Raw genomic sequence first — 14,721 nt, 5'->3', positions numbered from 1 at the left:
CGGAGATTGTCCACAACGACGCGGTGGAGTTCAAGATTCAGGTCTTCGTGCTGAAGATAAGATCTACAAGGCCAAGAGCTCTATCTCCAGGCAGTACACCTTCCATGACCACGGCTAGATGGCAGCACATGATGACGCGTGCTATTTATCTATGTTTGTCTGGATGTAGTAGTTTAACATGATGAACTGATGGACGTATAAACTAATGTGATGACTATTGATCCGGGGTTCAAAAAATGATGTTCCAGTGTTGATGATGGCTTTTGATCAAGGGTGGTAGCGTGAAGCCCTCATTGTTAGATGTAGGTGTTAACCCGCCTACTAATAGTTATGTCATATATGTGATATGTGTCTATGTAAGTGTTATATGGTGTTGGTTAGCTTTGTGGTGGTAAAATCACCACATTTTGTCCAAGGCTGCTGCCAATAGGCAGTTAGCTGGCTTGATGCAAGAATTGGGAGGTGGTGGTGTTATTAGCATGCAATATGTTGATGATACTCTACTTTTCATAGAAAATGATATTTCTTCAGCCATAAATTTAAAGTGGATTTTGTCATGTTTTGAACAAATGTCTGGTATGAGAATCAACTTTCTCAAATGTGACTTGGTTCCAATTAATGTGGTTGAAGGTGATGCACAACTTTTTTGCTCAGGCTTTTGAGCTATAAGTTGGGTGAGTTCCCCATGAAATATCCAGGGGTTCCTCTGCATCATAGTAAACTAAGAAAATAAGATATTCAACCTGTGGTTGATAAAATCTTGAAGAAGGCTGCTAGTTGGAGGGGAAAACTTCTTAATCATGCTGCTAAACTGGAGCTGGTTAGAAGTGTTCTAGCCAGCATTCCTCTTTATTTTCTTAGTGTGATTAAATTCCCCAAGTGGGATATTACTCTGATTAATTCTCAAATGGCTCATTGCCTTTGGGATAATTATGAGGGTCATCATAAGTACCATCTAGCTAATTGGGGGTTAGTTACTAGGAAGAAGGATTATGGAGGCTTGGGTATTTCTGAATTATCTGAGATGAACATGTGCCTTCTAGCCTCCTAGATTAAAAGATATAATTTGAATGAGAACATACTCTGGAAACAGATTGTTGATATTAAGTATAATATTGATAATCCAAATATATTCTCCCGTTCTTCTGTTGGTGCCTCCCCTTTTTTGGAAAGGGGTGATGTGGTCTGCTAAAGCTGTTCAAATGGGGTACCAATGGAAAGTGGGAGATGGTAAAAAGTTAATTTTGGGAAGATCGCTGGTTTGGGTCTTGTAGCCTAGCTATTCAATATTGGGAAGTTTATTTCCTGGTCAATGAACAAAATAAAACCATTGCTTTGCTTTGGGATGGGGAGTCTTTGAAAGTAACCTTGAGAAGGTGTTTTGATCATAGGTTGATGGCGCAATGGCTGGAAATCCAGCAAATTGTTCAGTCTGTCCACCTTAACACTGAAAGTGATGCTCTGATTTGGATATGGGAGGCCAATGGAGTATATAGTGTTAAGTTTATGTATGCTGTGGTGAATTTTGGAGGAATTAAACCTATTGATATATATTGTGTTTGGAAATTAAAAGTTCCTCCCAAAATTCATTTCTTTCTTTGGCTGTTGTTTCACAACAAATTGCTCACTAGAGATAATTTGATTAAAAGACAAAATATTGATTGTTTAACTTGTGTTTTTTGCAACGAAGTTGAGTCTTGTCATCATTTGTTTTTTGACTGTGTGGTTGCTTCCAATGTTTGGAAGGAGATAGGGTTGGTCTTGGGTCTTTTGACTTGGGTGACCAAATTGTCTGATGTATCTGTTCTCTGGAATGACATGAAAAAGAATACTCTGTTTAATATGATTTTTGCTGCTACCGTGAGAAGTATCTGGATTACCAGAAACGATCATGTCTTTAATCGAACTCAATGACTTGGGATGCATGTGATGTGGAGACAAGTGGTCTTCAATTGTGCTCAATGAAAAATCATGTTGAAGGAAGAAGAAAAAGGAAAGCTGAATGTGATGCTGAGCAAGTTGGAGGTGCTAGCTCGTCTGCCACCGTTGCTATCGTGGCTGGAGCCTGGCTGATCCCCCAGAAGAAGGCTAGATCGTCCTTGGAGGTGTGTGATATGAACATGGTGAGAGGTTTTGGGCCTATGTTGATCACGTCAGAAGACCTGGCGAGGACGCTGGAGGCCAATGCGTTGATGCTTGTTGGCGATGGTGCAGGCTTCAAAGTCCTGGAGCGGCCATAATTCCAGTTGTGCTGCTGGTTGCTCATGTGCCCTTTTCTCTCTGCTGTTTAAAATCCCACATTGTTCGGTCTGTGATGATGTGGTGAAGTTTTAAACTTGTAGGATTTTAATGATGGTGTTCTGTGCTATGTAAACTTGAATGGTTGTAAGTGAATTTGGTTTCAGAAATGGAGCCAGGGTATGAAGCCCTGTTTTTCTGAAAAAATCGTCACATTTGAAGTAGCCTACTAATAGTGTTTTTCCTACTAGTGTTGAGTTGAGATGTAGCCCCAAAAGTATTAAGTATTAAGTTAAGATGCAAAACATGTTGCTCATCTCACTGCATAATAAGTAGGGTGTCATCAACGTACCGCACTACTGGAAAATCTTGCGAAGACTGTAAAGGAAGTGGTCGGTGTTTGTTCTGGACTTCCTTGTAAGGATTGTGTTTTAATATAAGTCTTCACTTCCCCGCAAAAAAAGTGCCTTCAGTCATGGCATTGTTAACCAGAATTTCCAACATATCTGCAACTAGAACAAAGAGCAAGGGGAAACAAACAGTAAAATGGCGCTCCCAGGTGAGGCGACCGCGCCTGCCCCATCCCCTCCCAAATCGCCGGCGGCCACCCCCACCTCCCCTACCACCCCGGCACCGCCAAGCCCGTCCACCCTTGTTCAACTCTCCCCGCATGCTCTGGGTTCCTCTCGGAAGAGCAGCGATGGTTTCTGCGTGGCTCGGCCCTGGTCTCTGGGGCGGATCTGGATCGGGCCCCGATGCCGCCATCGGCCTCCCCGCCGCGCACGCTTCACCGACCGGACTCCCTCGACGAGGAAGTCCCCGACTCCGCTCCAGGTTCCTCCAGCCTGGCCCTCGAGGGGGCCCACCTACACGAGCTCTCCCCAGGTTTGAATGGCGATTCTGCCATTAATTCATCTTGGAAGCCCGTCTTAAATGAAACACACCTGCACTCCATCGTCATAGCTTCCCCCCAGCTATCAACAGGCCCTTCATGGCATGTCAACTCCGCCCATGGCGCCCCTCTCACGAGATGAGGAGGGATGGGTATCTGCCTCGCCGCGGCGCCGGACGAGACGGGACAGGCATTCAAAGCTCCTTGATGGCAAAGCGAACGCGCCACTGGCCGCCCGCACGCACAGGCAGAAGCTGCTGCTCTACGCTTCAAAAAGCGAACGGAGGGCCTCTGCGCCCACTGCCTCACCCCTGCACACCACCACCTCACCTCTGCCTGCAGAGACAAGTTTCGGTGCCTCTCCTGCAACCTGTCCGGCCGCAAGGAGTGCTGCAGCCCCCTCCGCCTCACCGCGCGTGCCGCCAAGAGGAAGCCGACGACTCTGCCCCAGCCACGCCCGCAAGCTTCTTCTCCGGTCGCGCCGGGAGCTTGCTCCTGGGATGCCATCGTTGCTGCTACCGCGCTCGCCCGACACTCGTCACCGTCGATTGCTCCACCACCGCAGCCACTGACACTGCTGCTCCCGCCCCCTCCGGCCATGGCCCATAGCGGTATCGGCTACACGGCGACGTGCCCGGAAGAGGACTCCGTCATCATCGCCACGTCCTTTGAGATGTACCAGGACATCAAGGACTGGGAGGCTACCGCAGCCATTGCTTGGGTCATCTACGGCAACCAGAAGATCGAGGCCAAGGCCGTCGACCGCGCCGTCTGCAAGGAGTTCAACCTCAGCCACAGGGACATCAACGTCTTCCCGCACCAGCTGGAGCAGTTCCTGCTCAAGTTCGAGCGCAAGGATCACTGCTCCGAGGTGCTCAAGCATGGCCGTTTCAAGGTCGACAATACCCTGCTCCAGCTCCGACCATGGTGCCCCCTCGAGCACGCGTTCGGCGTGGCCATGTCCTTCCGGGTGCGGCTCTGCCTGGAGGGTGTGCCTGCTTACGGCCACACTCCGTACGTGGCGGAGAGGATCATTGCTCGCCGCTGCTCCTTCAACCACCTCGATGATTCCTCGGATCTCATGTCCAACGCAAGGTCGCTGGACTGCTGGGCGTGGACGGCTAACCCTAGCCCCATACCCAAGGTGGTGTGGCTCACCTTCACCAGCAGAGGAGCCGGCGTCCTCGCCTCCGAGGTCTTCGTCCACGAGGTCCGCCCCACGGGCAGCAAGCGGGGTGCGACCTTCCGCGTCATTGTGCACCTTGACCTGATGGAGGACTATTCCTCTGCACCGCTCGACTTCTTCGGTTCAAGCAAGGACGCGGCCGCCTTCAAGCCGATGCCGGTTGCCTTTGACTGGCACTACCTCACCATCGACGACAAGCCGCCCACGCTCATGCAACACGAGGAGGACGACGAGACCCTGGCACGTGTTGTGGCTCTGGCTTGCCGAAATCATGGCGTGCCCAAGGACGACCACCCACACCAGCGAACCCACCGTGACGATCACGATGATGACAATGACCGCGATGGTGCGGCGCGCAGGGACAGAAGGAGCTATGGGGAACTCCACGACCGGCACCGTCAACCGCGAGCGCACGAGGTCTCCGCGGTGTCGGGACCACGATGACGGTGGCCACGGGCGCAAGCATGCCGCTGGCCTACCAGCCGTGCTCCAACTGGCTGCTCCGGCGCCCACGGCTCCTCCGACGCTGACCACCGCACCTTCATCACTTAGAAAGGAGCAGTGCTCTGGGCTGACCTGCTGGCCTGCCTCAATGAGGCCGTTGCGCTGGTCCTAGCCGAAACGGCAGCCCTGCGTGCGTGGCAGCTCCGCGCGCTGGCCTTCCTCGACAAGGCTGGCATGATGGCGTCACCGCTGAGGGTTACGACACCTGTGCGTTGCCCGGGGGAGCGTGGTGGCCACTCTCCTGCTGCTGCTGGCCACTCTGGCCTCCACAACCACATCGGCACTCGCGATGCTCCGCCCACGAAGCTGGTGCCGGACCAGCATGGACACGGCTCTCCGGGTGCCGGATCGTCCTTCTACGCACCCTCCAAGGGTGGCTCTGCCGATCAGCTGCAGCAGGCCACTGACCACTTGGCCCAGCTTTCCCTGGCGGATGAGAATGAAGACTGGAACGCCGGCTCTGCCCCTGCTACGCCCGTTCACGACCTTCCCTCGCCGCCATCCCTAGTGGCGTCTATGGAGGGTGTGTTCGCTGCTACTCCGCCACCAAGCCAGCCCCATGCACCTCCTTCGCTATGCCCCGACCCGACTGTTGAGGTGCAGCCTCTTCAAGCATTCCTGGCTTCGGTAGCAGGGCCGGTGCAGTAGCTACTCCTCGTCAGGACGCCCACGCGCAAGAAGAAGAAACCCGTGGCTGCTGTGGCCTCGCCGAGGCGCAATGGCAGAATCACCGTCAAGAAAAAGGCTCGGCAGCTCAGCGAAGCTATCATTTTAGAAATTTATAATTCTTCTGTTTTACTGGACGGAATTTTAACCAATTAGGTTTCTACTAACTAAAATCAGGAAGTCATAGTTTTTCTATCCAAAAAAGCCTTTCCAGTTTAAGCTCTACATTTCTAGACATTATGGTAGTTCGACCGCGGATTTTTTTACGCCGTGGCTATCTAGGAGCTCATCGCCAAGGTTTGCGGCCTCCTCAACCCAGCGGCCACCTTTGACGATGCCTCCCAGGCTGCATATCAGCAGCTGTTCCTCAAGGCTCCGCTCCCGTCGGCGGCGATCCAGGCGCTGGAGGCTCTGGTCAAGCATGTCAAGAAGATCAAGAAGAAGGGACCGGGTCTGCCCAAGGCCAAACCTGTGCTGGAAGTTCTCCATGATTAGTTGGGTCCTCCAGTTTGTCTACACTGGGCTTGGGCCCTGTCGCTACATTTGTATCCACACGTTTTCATGCGTTCCTTGTTGTAATCATCATGTTGTAATCGAGACTACCGTCGCCGCGAATGTTTGCTCTACGCCTTCTATCATCGGCTACCATCCTCAGTTTCTTCATCGTCATATACATATGCGGCCTCTCCGACGCCTCGCCCACGTGAACCGTTCTGTTCCATAATGGCACAACAACATGTTAAAATTCTAGGTTGGAACCCACGGGGACTAAACGACAAGGTTCGTCGCGACGCCGTCCGTGACCTTGTTAAAGACACGCGTGCCACTATCGTCTGTCTTCAGGAGACAAAGCTCGCAATGGTCGATGCAGCGATTATCAGCTACACCCTCGGCCCCAGCTTCAGCGCAAACTACGCCTTCTTACTGGCTACGGGGATCCGTGGTGGCATGATCCTTGCTTGTTCCGATGCCTTCTTCACCCTCTTGGACTTCCATGCAACCACCTCCATGTTTTCGGCCGTGATTTCCTCGCGCACTGATGATTCAAAGTGGTCCATCACTTGCATCTACGGGCCTCAGGGCTATCAGGAAAAGCTCGCCTTCATCGACGATTTAAAGGGTCTAAAGCCGTTTGTGCTTGATTCTTGGATTGTATTGGGTGACTTCAACCTCATCACCAAGGCCTCCGACAAGAGTAATCTAGGGCGGCTCGCAATTTCCTTGAGCTTAAAGACACGCGTATGGATGGTCGCAGGTTCACTTGGTCCAACGCGCAAGACGACCCCGTTCTCACCAATATCGACCATGTCTTCTTCTCCGCTGACTGGGATGAGTCTTTTCTGGATGCCTATCTTCAGGCCATCACTTCGGCTTGCTCCGACCACGCCCCCTTTTCCTCCAAGGATCTATTGCTGCCGCTAGGAAGCCTTCTTTCAAGTTCGAGGAATTTTGGTTGGGCATGAAAGGCTTCAGAGAGACCGTCACTCTGGCATGGGCCAAGAATGAACAGGCCACAGATCCCATTCGTCGAGTCCATATAAAGCTTTCACGTGTGGCCAGAGCCCTGAAAAATGGCAACGTGAATGTGTTGGAGATCTTCGCACGCAAATTGCTACGGCTAAAGTGATCATTTGGCGCCTTGACTAGGCCGAAGAGGCCCGGCCTGTTTCTGGCGACGAGAGGTCGCTACGAACTCAGTTGAAGTCTTCATATTTGGCTTTGCTTGCGATCCAGAAGATGAAGTTACGCCAAAGATCGAGACTCACTTGGATCCGGCTGGGGGACGCAAACTCAAAGCTTTTTCACTCCAGAGCTAATGGCCGTCACCGTAAGGTCCACATCTAGACTCTCAACACTGCTTCGGGAGCCGCTATCACCAAGGAGGACAAGGAGGAGGCGCTTCTTACGCACTTTAAAGGCATCCTCGGCACTAAAGCGGCTAGGCACGTCAGCCTTGATTGGGAGGGTCTTCATTATCCCGCCCACAACCTTTCGGAGCTTGATGCCCCATTCAGCGAGGATGAGATCAAGGACGCCATCTTCTCCCTGCCCTCTATCAAAGCGCCGGGTCCGGATGGTTTCATTGGCGCCTTTTTCAAGTCATGTTGGGACATCATTCACGACGACATTGCTGCGGCAATCCTTCACATGGCCAATCTTAGAGGGGGATGCGCTAACCTCATTAATTCCGCTAACATCATTCTCATCCCCAAGAATCCGGATGCCGCCACCGTCTCGGACTATAGACCAATCAGACTCATTCATAGTCTTTTCAAGATTTTCTCCAAACTCCTTGCCAACAGACTTGCACCGGTCCTACCCGACATCGTCTCGAAGTGCTAGAGCGCCTTCATCAAAAAGAGAAGCATCCATGACAACTTCATGCATGTCCAGAACCTCATCAAAGAGCTGGACGCCTCCAAGACCCAGAGTCCCAAGGCCTTCAACTCTGTTGGATGGGCTTACCTCCTTGAGGTGCTAAAAGCTTTGGGGTTTGGATTAGTGTGCCCCATTTTGTTTTTGGCTCTGTGGTTTCTCGCATGTTTCCACTTGATTCCAAACATGCCACTTCTTTGTACATTTGTATAGTTCTCCCTCTTGCTTAATGAAAAGACAGTGCTTTTGTCGGTTGCTTAAAAAAAAGTAAGGAAGAAATATGATCTCGTTATCTTGCTCCCCTTTTACATTTAATTTTGGACCTAGGTACTCTATTAGGCAACTCAAAATAACAACAAAGTTGCTAGTGCATCAGAAATGATGACACATGCAACATTAGGCCGTGACCGGTGCCCATGATCCAGATCAAAAGGTTTGGTCCTAGCCGGCTGCCTGCCGCACGGACTTTGCCGAGCAAGGCATCCCATCTCTCATCAAGGAGGAGTCCCACATTCAGAGATGGAAAATACTTCGTTTCCTTCGGAGGATCGCTACCATCGCAGCCTCCGGGTCGCGCTGGCGACACGCGTCCTTCCGCGTGGAGCAAAAATAAAAAACGAGCAGGTTCATTCTTATCCCGTCGCCCGCATCGTCCTCCTCCACACAGTCATCCGTTCTCTCGCTCCCTTTCCAGCCGCCGCCGCATCCAGCTGCATGCCGCCGCCAGCACTGTTTCCTTCCGAGCCGCCGCCACATCCAGCCGCGCGTCGCCGCCAGCACCGCTGCTCTACATGCACATCACCTCCTACCGCCCCCTCCCCTCCTCGTGCGGCCTCCGACGAGGTAAACTTCGCGGTCTGCCGCTGATGAGGACGCCATGGCCTGTAGAGTGGCCACGCGCGCCGCCGGATTATCCAAGTGGCACTGGCGGCTGTGCTGGTGGAAGGCGTTGCTCCCACGCTTGGCCATCGATGCTCTAACGGGCGGCCGGACCTGCTCCCATGGGCGGCCGTCGTTGCTCCCTCGGGCGGAGGCGTCGCTGCTGCAGCTCGTCGCGCTGCTGCAAAGGCCGGGCACCAGAGCTGCATGCCCCTGCCCCCATAGCTGCAAAGGGCGGCCGGCCGTGCTGCCAATGCCGGCTGCTTGTGCTACCAACATCGACTGGCGGAGCAGCAAAGGGCGGCCGGCGGTGCTGCCAACCTCGACCGCTTGTGCTACCAACATTGATCGGTGGTGCTCCCAATGCTGGCTGTATGTGCTACCAACGCCGGCCGCTTCTGCTACCAACAGCGAGTCGGCGACCGGCGGTGCTTCAAATGGCCGTCGCCGGAGCTGCAAGCGGTTCCGGTGGTGCTGCAAATGGCAGTCGCCGGAGCTGCAAGCGATTCCGGTGGTGCTGCAAATGAAGGGTGGTGGAGCTACCAAGGAAGTGTGGTGGAGCTGCAATCGTCCGCCGCAACTGTTGCAAGGGAGCAACAGTGATGTGATGGGTGGCTTCTCCGATGAAGGTGCGGTAGGCGGTGGTGCTCTTCGGCGATGAGCGACACCATGTGTGTGCGGGGGGCGCTCATGCTGTTATGGAAGTGTTGGGTGCTGGGAGCGCGGACGGCGGTGCTTCAAGACATGTAGCGAGCTCCAAGGCGAGGGTACGGATTTCGCCGGCGGGGTACAGACTTCTCCGGCGGTGCTGCCAGCGCGGGTGGGGTTCGGGAGGACGGCGCTGCTGCCAGCGCAGGTGGAGTTCAGGGAAGATGCGCTTTCTCTTTCATTTTTATTCGTGAGGTGTTTTTCCTCTTTTTCTTTAGTTAGTGGGTGGTCCAGTTAGACACGTGTCAAACGCCTGTTTCCAGCCTCCGGAGGATTCTCAGCCTTATCCTTCAGAGATCGAGGTTACCTGCCGTCATCACTATGGTTCACAAATTTGGTGGCTCTAAATTCGCTGGCGCTTTTCGAAACAGCCGTCATGTTGATCGAGTTAGCGCACCCGCGCCTACAATACTGTGTGATAATGCAGGTAACTTCACAACAGTGGCAACATTACTTCCGCGATAGGCAACTTCTCTGGAACGATAGGCAACTTCAATGCAGAGGTAAAAAGCTTTCCTTCTGCCATAGACAATTCCCCAGCAGAGGTATGCAACTCCACTAGTGCACCATCTGCTCAACCATCTAGATCAGCCGAAAGCATAATGGCTGACCTTGCTAAATCATTGTTCCTCCGGCCCGAACCAACCAACAAAGGCTATATCACCGCATGCATGAAATGAGGGATCTTGCGTGACCGTTCATGTTTCGAGGGCCCACGCTACCACCGGCACCACTATGCCTATGTGCAGTGGCACCTCGTACTTCGTTGCGCCAGTTCAATACTTTTCTGATGCCTCCCATGCCAACACGCAGGTGGGCCGATCCTCCCAGCCGGGGTGACACTCTCTTCTGGCTTCTACAGTGCTACTCGTTTTGGTACAAGATCGAAAAACCAAGGAGAGCTAGCTTCTATGGTTCTGACCAAGAAAAACGTCGGGTAGGTGAATGCTAATGTTCGTGCGAACAGATCATCGGTCACCACTAACCAGTGTGATGTGCTCTATATATGCATCTGAACTGAACAGCAGTTGGTGGAGCGGCACACGATCAAGGCTTCTTCAATGTTCACATAGTAGATGGTTGATGTCCAGGACATAAGGTTCTGGAGTTTAGGTCCATTTACTACTACAAAGTGCACGATCCTTAAGGTAATCTGTTGTTAGTTAGACTAAGTTGAATGACCCCTCTCAGGCTCTCACAAAATTCGGAGAAGTAACATGTTAGCTTTGTTATGAGCTTTACAGCTTCAAGTATACAACAACTTCATTGACGTTGGTCACGAACACAACAATTTTACCGGCAATGGTACCTACCGGTGCCACATCTACCGTCCACTTCCTGCTTTGAGATTGGTAAGCCTTTTGACATTTGTCTAATTTAAAACTAATAATTAAAACACAAGTGAAACTTTTATGAAACCAAAGTAATACATGAAAAATATTGTGAAACATTGTGACACTGATGACGTCATTGGTGGCGTCACTCCGGTTTGTTTCACAAAAATATTCGTGTTTCAGTTATATTTCAGATTTATTTTATAATTTTGTGAAAGAATTAGTCACCACATATGTGTCATCCTTGCAGACGTCACTCATGTAGGTGAAGTTACCTTTAAAAAGAGGTTTTTCGCGTTGGTCAGTCCAAACTCAGCAAGCATTTTGCACTCAAATGAGCTGTTCTGAATTCTCAAGGTGCACGATTCTTTGCCAACTACGTATAACTAAAGAATTGCAGATTTCTTTTTGTGAACGCAGAAATAAGAGGTGAACATTTCAGCAAGCACATGACCATCCGGGTGACACCAAGACGAGCCTTACAAGGAACATGACTGTTGTGAGCGCGAGGTAACTCACAAATCTGCGAGCAGTTTTGTAACCCTTATAAAGAACAAGATTATTATGATAAAATCTATGTATCTCGATCTAATAGACGGTTCCTTCGCAAATATCTATGAAAAGTAAAGATCACACTTAAGATAAAGATATTTATGTGGTTTCTTAATAATAAAAATTTCAGCTCAAACAGGACGAAGGAACCATTGTAGGGGATGCTAATCTTAAAGTGTACATTACGGAGTACTAAAAAAATTGGCACTCCGCAAAATAATTTGTTCTCCTTGATGGAGGGGACAACGGAGGGTATTCCACAACTTACTACAGTGGAAGGTCATGCTCCACCATGCAACTATGAGATCAATGGCCACGAATATACCAAAGGCTATTATCTAACCGATGGTATATATCCAAAATGGGTCACTTTTGTCAAAACAATTCCGGCTCCATCAGGTCAGAAGAATTGCCACTTTGCTTCGCCACAGGAGACTTACAGGCAGGATGTCGAGCGGGCATTTGGTGTGCTTCAAGCTCAATTTGCAATTGTACGGAACCCTGTTCTAAGCTGGTCTCAGGACCAAATGTGGGAGGTGATGCAGGCTTGTGTGATCATGCACAACATGATCATCGAGGATGACCGCAAGAATCATGTCAGGAGACATGTTGGTCCCTATGAGTGTCACGGCCCTCTTGCGGAGGTTGATCATGAGCTGCTTGCAGATTTTGCTGATTTCCTCGTCATGCACGCAGAGATCCGTGACAACAATGTTCACGGGCAACTTCAAAATAATCTCGTTGAGCATATGTGGAGGATCAAAGGATTATCAGGAAATGCCGCGGCGCCTTGAGCTAGCCTCATTTATTACATTTGTTTAGTTGTTTTATTGTTTATTATATTTTAATTTGAAAATAATTTTAGCAAACATATTTATTTTGTATGCTATATTTAATAAATGGTTGTGTTTTCAAAAACCCTATAAAAAAGTTTGGGGGCGGCGTTTGAGTGACGCGACTGGGGAGCGGCGTCCCCCAAACGCGGCACGAACAAAACACGTCCCCCAAATACTCTAACCATTTTAGGATTTGAAACATAAATAGACGTATATTGATTTTGAGGCACACTTTTTAGATGTTGGCAAAAACAAACAGATAGAATTATAGTTCAATAGATATTGGAAAAAATCACGCACCTAGACATTGAGTTGTATAACTCATATATAGTGTAGACCATTTGCTATGCTCTTTAAAACGGTAATGCTTCAGTTTAACCTTAAAACTTATATTCATCTTCTATAATTTTTGCTGTGATCAGTGGGTTGAAGTCAGACAAATTAACTTATTTTCACTATAACTTCATCTATTTACCCACGAGGGTAACATTTTATTTGATGCGTGGAACAATGCTGTTATGCACGCAATTCAAATTTGGAGTCGACCCTTAGTTGAGAATATCGATCCGATTAAGGCACTGATGAAACATTGTTTATGGAGCTGAACCATCAAGTCACGGGAACGAGAATAAGATCGTGTTGTATTCTCCAACCGTCTATTACGAGCTTACTACCACAAGATCAAGGTTCTATAGATTGCGAAGGACTGACATAGTTCACCTAAAGCTATTCTGATACAAGTCCGAAGGTTTGGGATGAACAGTACACTATCGAAATTTGACACCCTCCAGAACACTCTTGTTTAAGTGGTCAAAACGTATTCTGGTTTTGCAAAGTCAATGTTCATCCGACCCAAGCCAACCACAACCAGCAGAGGTTATAGCACCGAAGGCATGAAGGGAGTCCAAGTAGGTTGCGTGACTGTTCGTGTTTCGAGCACCCACGATACCGCCGACACCACAATATGTCTCTTCAGTGGTACCTGAACGTCCCTTGTGGTAGTTCAACACTTTTCTGATACCTCTCATGCCAAAACGCAAGTGGGCAGATCCCCCGGCCAGCCGGGATGCACCGACGTCAAGGCCCCTGGTATGGACATGGGGATGGGGACACGACCTTGTTTCTGGGTCGGTGGTATAGCTGCGGTGCTAGTGCCAATCATTCTGATCAAAGATCGGGGGAGGCAAATTGAAGGTGAAAGCTAGTAGTAGCTGCTACGGTTCTGGCAAGGAAAAATAAAAAAACGCAGACCTATGGAGAAGAAGGTGCGGGAGTCGAATGCTGGTGTTTATGCGAGCAGATCGATCGTTCCCTAGTGTGACGTCCTCTATATATGGTCCTGAACTGGACTATAGTTGGTGGAGCACTACACGATCAAAGGCTTCTTCAATGTTCACATGGTTGATGGATGGTTGTGCACGCCAGAAGGTCCCGGCGTCTCGCTCCATTTAATACTACAAAGTGCATGGTCCTTCAGGGTGATCTGTCGTCACTTAGACTAAGTTCAATGAACGTCCTCGTGCTCTCACAAAACTGGGGAAAGTGATGTGGCCTAAGGGCAAGGATGTGCCCAGATCCCACGAATTTGACCAAGTGAGTGGGTGATTGAGGGGGAAGAGGATGAAGAACACAAGATCCAAATAAGAACACACACACACAACCTAACACAAACCAAATTTACTCCCTTGGTAGGTTAGACCAAGCCAATAGAACCACTTCTTAGAGAGACCCTTGGGTAGAATCTAACAAGTGGGAGATTGTTGAGGAGATCTCAACTAGAACTTGGATGAGAGAGGGGTAGCCTTGAATCATCCATGAAGAGTAGAAATCACTCAAGAGTGTCTTGATACAAAGAACATAGTTTTAGGGAGACAAAGCTCATGTAGTCTAAGCCTAATCTTGTCTAACCCTAATTTGGGGAGAGGGATGAGCTATATATAGGCCCAGATCCGTCCAGGGGTAAAAGGGGCATTACAATAAGGTAGTGGTGACAATAGATGATAAATAGACGGTTGGGATGAAGTTGACTTCGAGGCCGATCTTGCCTGCGTGTTCGAGGCGGCAGCGATGGGCAGCGATCTTGGGAAGATGGGCAGATCTTGGGTCGCCAGCAGCGATCTTGGCCAAGTGGCGGCGATCTTGCCTTGTCGTGGCCGGCGGTGGAGCCCTTCTCCTTCTTCTGATTCTTCTTCTTCGGTCCTCCCTTCTTCTTCCATGAACCATGTGGCTTCCCTCTCCTCGGCTCCTTGACGCTCCCTTCGGTTCCTTGACGAGATTGGTACCTAACGACATGTAGACATAGGCATGAGGTAGCAATCCGTCCAAGGTTATGTCGAGGTCGCCCATAGAGAGGAAGGAGTTCACCTTGACATATATGGCGTGGGTTTGTGTTGTTGGTCCACTTGGGGGACTCGTTGGCCATGGTGTAGCGTCAACGATAGGCGGGGCTGCACTTGACGGTCTTGAGGTGGAGGTGTCCGAAAGCCACCCCGCATCATCTCCCCCCCCCTTGGGGAAGAGTCGTCCTCGACTCTTGTTTCTCCTCAACGA

General features: G+C 50.2%; 1 long non-coding RNA gene across 6 annotated transcripts; it reads left to right on the top strand.

Annotated features, from left to right (window-relative positions):
- The first annotated feature begins 8,210 nt into the window (after positions 1 to 8,210).
- On the top strand, positions 8,211 to 12,264 carry LOC127308389 (uncharacterized). 6 transcript variants are annotated; one of them, XR_007856537.2, is made up of 6 exons: positions 8,213 to 10,386; positions 10,478 to 10,597; positions 10,694 to 10,801; positions 11,034 to 11,083; positions 11,204 to 11,293; positions 11,475 to 12,261. It is a non-coding gene; the product is annotated as an uncharacterized lncRNA (long non-coding RNA). The 6 variants fall into 6 exon arrangements; XR_007856529.2 differs by having other exon boundaries at positions 11,466 to 12,258; XR_007856536.2 differs by having other exon boundaries at positions 8,211 to 10,386; positions 11,034 to 11,293; positions 11,475 to 12,264.
- Positions 12,265 to 14,721: the final 2,457 nt, after the last annotated feature.

The sequence above is a fragment of the Lolium perenne genome, chromosome 1 (assembly GCF_019359855.2).
Source record: "Lolium perenne isolate Kyuss_39 chromosome 1, Kyuss_2.0, whole genome shotgun sequence".
Taxonomy (NCBI): domain Eukaryota; kingdom Viridiplantae; phylum Streptophyta; class Magnoliopsida; order Poales; family Poaceae; genus Lolium; species Lolium perenne.
Note: the sequence above shows the minus strand (reverse complement) of the source record. Positions and strands in the feature narration are given on the sequence as shown.